The sequence below is a fragment of the Anas platyrhynchos genome, chromosome 3 (genome assembly GCF_047663525.1).
Source record: "Anas platyrhynchos isolate ZD024472 breed Pekin duck chromosome 3, IASCAAS_PekinDuck_T2T, whole genome shotgun sequence".
Classification (NCBI taxonomy): domain Eukaryota; kingdom Metazoa; phylum Chordata; class Aves; order Anseriformes; family Anatidae; genus Anas; species Anas platyrhynchos.
This window is the reverse complement of record NC_092589.1, coordinates 62,190,894-62,199,813: the sequence shown is the minus strand read 5'-3', so window position 1 is coordinate 62,199,813 and position 8,920 is coordinate 62,190,894. Positions and strand designations below refer to the sequence as shown.

At 41.9% G+C, this 8,920-nt stretch overlaps 1 protein-coding gene across 21 annotated transcripts in view; it reads left to right on the top strand.

Moving 5' to 3' along the window:
- Window positions 1-652: 652 nt before the first annotated feature.
- EYA4 (EYA transcriptional coactivator and phosphatase 4) overlaps window positions 653-8,920 on the top strand; it is a 154,544-nt gene continuing 146,276 nt past the window's right edge. For 13 of the 21 annotated variants that reach the window (XM_038176297.2, XM_038176305.2, XM_038176293.2 and 10 more), the window contains exon 1: window positions 653-822. The gene's annotated coding sequence lies outside the window, so the exon portion shown is untranslated. Of the gene's footprint in view, window positions 823-889; window positions 1,648-8,920 lie in introns of those variants that run through there. The other 8 variants (XM_072035991.1, XM_038176304.2, XM_038176311.2 and 5 more) reach the window with 2 other exon arrangements.

The window sequence follows — 8,920 nt, the reverse complement described above, 5'->3', positions numbered from 1 at the left end:
ATCCCGTGGAAGGGTATTATGTGGTGCTCGGTCAGCCTTCACAGAGAACCGACCTTCCCAAGAAGCCAGAACTACTTTACTGCGGTGGTTCCTTGTAGAACAAACAAGAGGGGACAGGTGGGAGAAGTGAACTGCTGGCTTTGGTACCCATACTCAAGTGGGTCAGTGCCCCAGGCCCTTCAGCTCCCTTTCCTTCCTCCGCTCCCACCGCTGCTCCACGGGCACAGTGAAGGTGCGGGGTCAGAGCACGGCAGGACGGGGAAGCCCACGAGCTCTGCAGTGCCTTGCCGAGCCGTGCCGAGCCGTGCCGAGCCGTGCCGTGCCGGGGCGGGCGGCAGCAGCGGGGCAGCCCGGCCGGCGCCTCCCGGCACAAGTGCACGGCAGCGCCTGGGGCTGCGCTCCTCACCCCGCACCTCCCCACTTTCGGGACCGGGCTTTTCGGCAGGGAGGGGGTTACCTTTCCTTAGCAAGGTCCCGTCCCTTGCCAGGGAAACTTTCATTACGTGCCTGTTGCGTGAGAGGCAACTGGTTGCGCCCGCTGAAGTGCGAAGAGTGTTTGGCTTCTCCCGCACCAGCCTCCTCCTCCGTCTCTACCCCCCCCCCCCCCCGCCTCCCGCCCCGAGTCTCCCCTCCCGTTTTGCTCCGAGTTGCGCTTTATTTGTGTGTGGAGGGGGGGGGGGGGGGACTTGTAGGGGGGATGTCCTGGTTTTGCCACAGGAACAGTGCAAAAGGGGAACCTCGGCTCAGAGCAGGGACGAGAATAAATAAATAAGGAGCGGCCATAAAATAAAGGTAGCAGCATATCCCGGCGGCTACGAGAAGGTGAGTGTCTCCCTCCCGCCCCTCAGAGGTGCCGGGAGCCGCTTCGCTGTCGCATGTGCCCGTGTCCGGGTGTGAGCGTGTGCTTGCGTTTAGGGCTCATTTAGCATTGTTTTCCGACAAAACAAAACGTTGCCGCGAAACAAGCGCCGTGGGAAGGGGCTGCGGAGCCGGCTCGGGCTGTAGCCCCGGGCACCGGGCGAGCCAAGCTGCAGAAATCCGCCCTCCGGTGCGAGCCGGCTGCCTTCCTCCCCACCCGGCCGGCCTCTCCGCGCCTGCCAGACCCTGCCGCTCTGCCCTGCTCCCCCTTCCACCGCCTGCCACCGTACCGCTCCCGGAGCGGGGCACGGGGGGCGGCGGAGGGCGGCCGGCCCCTACCGGGAGGGAGGGCGGTGCGCGCTCGTCGGCAGCGCCCGGCGCTGAACTCGCCGGCAGCAGGCACGGGGGGTGCCCGAGGGGAGCCACCGGCATCGTTCTCCGTGCCCAAACCCCGAGGGCTGCCGGCCGCTGAGCTGCCTCCCCGGGCTGTCACCGCGGCCGAGGGGAGCAGCCCCCGCAAGGCCAGCGGGACCCCGCGCCCAGCGGTCACCGGCATCTAAAGTTTCAGCCGCGTTTGTGCGAGCGCTGCTCAGTGCCAGGGAGGCGCGCCGCTGCCCTGCCGCTATCCCGCGGGCAGGACTTGGAGCGGGGCGCTCGGGGGGCCGCCGGGACCCAGCAAGTGGCGATGTGAAGTGCCCGCTGCTCGCAACGCTCCCGGGATGCACGCTTCTCCAACCCCGGGGAGCGCCTCGGCTGGCTCGGATCTGAGCACGAAATCGTGCTAGAACAGTAAGAACCCAGTGTTTTCAGTTTTCCGAGGTTTTATTTGCGGGCGTGGGACACCAGAAAAGAATTGCTAAGACTAGAAACTGTATCCGAGGTAAACTAACCAGCGGTTTAGAGCTACAGTGAGGTATGCAAAGCAAGCATCTTCTCTCACCGTGGAGTAAATATTTTTTTTTTTTTTGGTCTGACCTCAGTATTTATTTGTTTATTTTTTGAAGAGTGTACCTCTTGTATTAAAGCTGGGATTCTTTCATTGTTTCATTTCCTTAACGCTCAAAAAGCAGTTTCCTAAACTTACCGTGGGTTTGCCTTTTTCCTGCAAGCATTTCTCAAAAATGCTGCCGAGTTACAAATGTTTGCACACCTACACTATGTATCAGATTGTGAGTAAGTGGAAATACAGATTGACGTTTCTCTCTCTTCTTCCTGTCTGCTTTGACATCTAACATTAGCTGGGCTACTCTTAAACGGTTCTTCCTGTTTTCTTTTGAAATTTTTGGTATTTGTGTTACCAAATGCTCTTCAATCAAGTTTAATAAAACTAAAAGAGGAATATGTTGACTAACCTTTTAGGTACCTTTGTTCAGATAATGCATATGCACCTATAAATAGTTACGTATATATGGCTATACTGGTAGTAAGTTTAGTTGAAGGTTATTCTTGCAGGATTTGTATGTATTACTGGCTTCGCAACACTTTGCAGTAGAAATTTATTCTGCTTCATGGATAATGCTAATGCAACTGATAAATTCTAAACAAGGAAATTAATGACTACAAAACTGGTCAGTTCCCAGATAATGGCAGTTTCCAGTTAAAATGTTTCAAACAAGGCATCTAGAAATCCAGCTATAGATAGTGTCCTGTTGCATATTTTTAGCCTCTGATGCAAGCTTTCAGAGCTACTGTTTAAACTTTATGTGACTTTCATATATTGCGTTCTACTTTTTAGTCCTAGAATTAATCAATGTTAAGCACTGGAACTTGGTATGGGAAATGACCTGGCGGAGTTGCACAATGTTCAATACAATCTTCAAGTGTTAAAATTTAAACTATTTTTTCCTCTATTAAATATGAAAGTTAATTCATAAAGAAGAAAGAAATTCCTGGAGTTTCTGTCAAATGCTGTAGGACGTAACTGTGAAGTTTTTGTGTGTTATCTTTTTCTTTCTTGAAGGTAAGGATTTTATGAACTCGGGGTAAAACAGGTCTCCCTTTTTATAAGGAGAGTTTATTCAGCATACTTCTATATTGCAGCTGCTGATCATATTTCATAGAGCTGTTAAAGCACTTAAAACCTAAAATTAGGTACTGTCTGGTAGTAAATATTTCAAATCACTCCTTGAAGAAATAAATAAAGTGGGCTTTAAAAAGAGACATTTTCAAATCTATCATTGAACAAAAGTAATCTTGCTTTGCTTTTACTCAAAATAATACAATTTCAATCTAAATCACTGTTTTCAACAGTGTGCATTTTTCTTAAGTTTTCTTCATCTCCTACACTTTTCTTGTAATTTTATACTGACTTTATTTGATATCATAGTATGCTACTTTGTTCAAGCTATGTTTACTGTGGCAACACTTATATTAACAGGTATCAAATTAACTTCTAACATACCTGTGCTTCCAGTGAGTATCCTTATGATATCAGGAGCTGAAATGTAAGTTCCTTTGCTTCCTGTTATGAGTGTTCTCATATGGCTTTTAATTGCAGAAGCCGTACACATGCTTGTTTTCTAGATTTAAGATGAATTAATTTACAGATAAGTATTTGTATTTTTTTTTCTTGTTTATTTTGTTTTAATAGAGGTTTTCTATATATCTTTCAGTTGAACGTGGTTTACTTGTGAGTAGTTTACTTATTCATTCTCATTCATTTTTAGTATTGTCAGGATTTGCGAGAAGAATGCAAACACAAGGGTGTCAGACTGAGAGACATCTGTTGAGTTTATCAAGTGTTTTTTAAAGCTTTATGAAATTTCAGCACTAAACCAGGTCTGGTAGCAGAAACACTTGTCTGCCTTAGGTCTTACTTTGTACTTGAGGGTCCAATGTTATTTCTACTGTCTTGACGTATCCATAATCTTCCTGCCATTTTGCTTGAGAAAAGCAGTGTTTATGTTGTGCAAGTGGAAGAAAAGTTTTGATACTTGTCCATCAATTAAGAGGTTTACAAGTAAACTTATAATATGTAGCATTAAGTTAATATGTGATATTTTCTTTTTATATATATATATATATTTAAATATTGTGTAAATGTGTGTTCAACTTAACCTTTCTGTCATTGAAAAGCGCTAATTGATCTTGCTGGCCCTGACATAATAGTATAGTTTGATATTTGAAACCATTCAGCTTTGGCATGGCCCTTTAATCACCCCTGAGATTTCAGGGCAGGGTTCTGCTGAAGGCATAAGCTGCTACTCTTTTTGAAATTAAATAAAAATGTTTATTAAAAATATCTTCTCTTTACTTGCATTTAAAGTTAGTAGATGTTTGACCTATCCATGCGCTACAGTATACATTGAAAACTTTCTGTTCTACTTATATATATTAGGTGACATTTAAGATGTTACTCTACAGAAATCAGACTTTTATGAAACTTTTTTTTTTTTGGCTAAGTCCACACTTCTGTGTTGCACTGTTACTTAATCTGTCATTAAATCAGAAGTGCTTAAAGGAACTTGGATGCACTTTGCAGTGCAAAAGAACTGATATGAAGAGTGCTTATCTGTCAAGTAAAGAATAAAATTTATTTGAAAAGGCAATAAAACTTACATTTTAGTCCACATTGTAGATTGTAATATTGCCAGAAGGATTCCTTTTGGGATGCCTGTATTATGGGACCCTGGTGAAAAATATTTTAAAGTGGTTTCTTCTTAGCATCTCTAAGCCCAAGAAATGTGACGAGTAGGTGGCCCACCTTTTGCTTTAATAGTAAAAAGTAAAATTGCTTTGATGATTGATTACCCTTTATCAAAATGCATTACTGGGCAGTCTCACTCACAGGGCTGTCTATATGCTAGCTGTCAGATTTTTGAGCAAAATGTCAAATGCTAATGGCTGCCTCAGGAAAATTAATGTTTAAGCATTTTATTTTCTATTTGTTTTAAATTTCTTCATCATAACCAAAGTTTATCATGAGAAATGATTATCTTCAGAACTTTCAGAGATTCATATCCCAGTGAGACTAGTATATATTTTGTCTGAAGCTATTAGGCTCAGGTACTGGACTAAATACTGATACAGACTGTTACTAAAATGAATTTTTAAAAGCCAGATTTTGGAGGTTTTCTGTGTCTAAATTCTTGTGAGGGTCTGTGTCTCTTTCCTAGAATAAAATGAATAATTGGCAATTTTTCCTTAAGCAGCTGTCCACAGAAATACAGCACAATGAATAACATGTGTAGGGTTGTTTAATTGTATGTAATTTAAGTGCTGTCTCTGAAGAATAGAGTCTGTCTGGGCTGACTGAATACTGTGTCTCTGTGCTGGGGTTGCCTCCTGGACTATACAATTTGACTGATTTGAAGCAGCAAACTGCAAAAAGACCTCCCATATGCAAATTATTCACTTATAGAAGGCTAACTCTCATATAGGTGATAACTTTTACTTACACATTTAAGTTAATATATACTACGTCTTTTGGTAACATTAAAATTTACTACTATTGCAACGTGACTCAGTGTAAGTTGACATTGTCGGCAGCATAAAGAATTACTACTGCCTTTTTTAAAGGCTGGGTAGACACAGCAAGTATTCTGCTCTTGACACATATGTAATTAAACCACAAAAACCTACATTAAAATACCATGAAGGGTCTGATTTAACCCACAAAAGTAAAAGAAATACAGAGCTGAGTTTGCAACTTTCCAAATAATTCTTCTCTATGACTATGTGTACGTAACTACTGAAATCAATGCTGGTACATGAGGTAATTGGAAACTTAGCTTGATGTTTTGTGCCAGATCCTTTGCTGTTGTAAATTGGAGTAGGAATGTTGAAATTACTGGAGCGGTCTCACATTATGCCAGATGAGTATCTAGTCCTCTATTCTTAGAGCAGTCTGTTATTTTTTGGGGTATTGTAGTATACTTTGTATGTGTGAGATCACATGCGCAGAGTAATCCAGCAATGCTTAGAGAAAAATAGAGGAGGGTTAGGTAAAAAAGTCAAAATCATACATCCGCATTTTGTTTTTATGTTTTTATTCCCCCTTGCCCCCCCCCTCCCCCCCCCAAGCATTTTCATACTCCTGTGTTAGGATGTATCTTTTATTTATTTATTTATTTATTTATTTTTAATGGCACTTTCTAAATGACCATAGAAGTATCTTTTACATTAATTGTATTCCTGAAAGCGATTCTGTTAGAAATGTTGTCAGTTGACTACATTCTTTTAATTCCTTTTAGGCAACTTTGTTGCTCGTGGAAGTGAACAGCCGGATTGCATTTACTCAGGGACATTTCATGAATGCTAAGTCTATTCAACGAAAGGTGTGAAGTCAGTTTAACATGTTAAATCCCACCTGGATGTTCCTTTTTATTTACTGCAGTATATTCCCAGAGAACTGCAGAAAATGAAGGTCACCATGCTCCCACGTGAGAGCAACTAAACAAGACTCAGTATGCTTCAGCTTATGCATACTGACGTCACACTATATGTGAGGTCTTTCTTCCAACTCTCCTGAGTGTCCCAGCACAGACATGGTTTCACAAAAACAGGCATAGCTCAGACAGATTATGCACATTTCCCTTGCCAAGTTCTAGCAGTGCAGCTCAGACTCAGCCTAATGTTCCTGTTCTGGTCTTCTTAATACAGAGAGCTAAGGAGCTGGAAACTAACGGGGCTGAACAGCACAGAGGTTTTACAAACTGAGTAATGGTATTCTGGGAAAGGGTCTCCAAAATAAAATTTTCAGGTTACCCTGAGGCAAGATTTGGAACTGTGGTAGGTTTCCAGAGTGGAAAGATTCAAATGCCTTTCCACTGAGCCATCCCACATGTCTTCTCACCCCACAACCCTAATCTGTTGTGGTAGAAGGAGCTGTAGTAATGTTCATGTTAATTTGGTTATTGCACCTTCTGAGAAGCATTTTTTTTTTCAAAGCATGCTGAGCTTGCCGTGCAGCAGTATTGCTGGTAGTTGACTGCAATAAGAATAGTATATTTCACCTTAAATGGACAGCTGTGTATTTCCTAAACATTTCTGGTAGCTATTTAGATATGATTTGGCTTGTTTTCCAATTCTATGGTTAAAATATACTCTAATTTCTCCAAGGACTAGCTGAGTAGTCAGCAGATTTTTGGTTTAAGACACAAATGAAACAGAAGGAGCTTAATCCTTGACAGTTGTGAAACTACCCTGCTTCTTACAGTCTTAGATCTACATTCAGGGAGTCCATGATTTCAACTGTAGTTAAAAAGATGCTGTCAAATCAGGGCTAAATCTCCAGCAGATAGACTGTAGGGTCTGTAGGAAGAGGAGCATCTTTTTCCTCTGTTTTCATGGTGCCAGTTCACTAGGGGTCTTGGTTGGTACAAGCAGTGATACCAGTAAACTGTAACTAGTTCATGTGCGTGGCTGACTGTACCTGAAGTTTCTATGTCTATCCATTTGGCAGAGCACAGAAGAGTGAAGCTGTGGCTTATTTGGTGGCAGTGCTTCTTAAGCAGCCCTTACCCCTCCTCTGCAGGCTACTCGTTTAAGCTGGATCCGTTCCTCACCGTGGTTCAGAAACAGCTGTGCTGGCACGATGCAAAGGTCGGAATGAGTGGCAGCACCCACACTGCTGAAACTGGCACTGGTGCTGCAGAAATACTTGTGGAACCACAGCCTTGGTTACCTAATCTGCCACCTCTATTAACTGAAGTGCGGGGTCAAGTCTGTGGAATAGGTGGAATTTTTCAGAATGAAAACATTGTCTATAAAAGCAATCCCTTGATACTTAACCAAAAGTTATCGTAAATGTGCTCTTTAGCTAAAACTAAAGTTACAGCAAATAATTTGATATACGTGCAGGTTAAAACAATGGAGAAAGTTAAGGTATCTTTGAAGGGGACGGCTGTGATGTTCTCAGAGGAATGCAGGAAATCAGATGTGATACTAGAATACATAAACTTTCCAGGTCTAGACACTGGTGCCCAAAAGCTGCACTCACGAGGGAGAGGCAGAGTGTAAACGTACTAGCAGGAAAACATCATCTCCAAAGCCTATAGCATTCACAGCTGGTTGTGTTCTTTTACCACTATTCCTGTGGATAGAGGTTGAATAATTTCTAAAATACGGCCATTACTTAGCTGTCACTGTAGACAAGTGCTTAATTTATGGCAATGATTTTTATTAGTCTCCTCTGTCACAAAGTATTAACTTACATGCTATCACGTTCCAAATGCCTTTTGTAAGTTGTTCACATATAACACTGAAATGCGCATAGTATACTGCATCACAGGCTTATGAAAACTTGATCATGCCAAACTAGCAATATTATTTTTGATGTGAGTACAAGTTCTAGAGAAAAGAGTAGTGATGTAATACAGTTCTTTTTGTAGGGTTTTTGACTTGACATGAATTTTTGCTTAATAAACCTGAAGGATACAAAACCAACTCAACATAAATGAAATGGATTAAAAAGGAAATTAAATATAGAGTTCAAAAATACTTACTTGCTAATTAATCTTAAAGGAGGGCACTATTACACAGAGCCTTTCAGGGGTTAGTCATCAAATCAAAACTAACTACTGTTTTACAGGTTATAGAAAAACTAGTAAGCTTTTGTGAAGTAGTATCTTTTATTAGATCATTTACTGACCTAAGAGAGAATTTCTTGCAAAATATGTTGTACTTCTGTCAATAGACTGTAATAACTGCAGTACTGCTACTACAACGATTGAGAGAAAGCAACAAAGAGAGCAGAGTGCTGATAGCGTCTTCTGGCTTGTTCAGTAAACTCAGAACAGTCTGTGCTTCAGTATAAATCAGTGGTTTATTTAAATAGAAAAACAAAACAAAACAAAAACCAACCAACCAAACAAACAAACCCTACAGGCCATGGCAAATGATCAGATTAGTGTCATAGCCAAGAAAAGGAATGATAATTGTTTAAACAAAGGACTGCATGGAGCAAGAGGAGTGACATCATCTGTGTAGGTAATATGGGTGCATCTACTGTTGGAGAGCTGTGACCTCTTCTAGCTTTAGAAAGGAAGCTAGAAAAAATGGAGAAGACCATAGGAATCAATTGAACAGCATATCTTCCAGTGAATGATCATAATTTGACCAC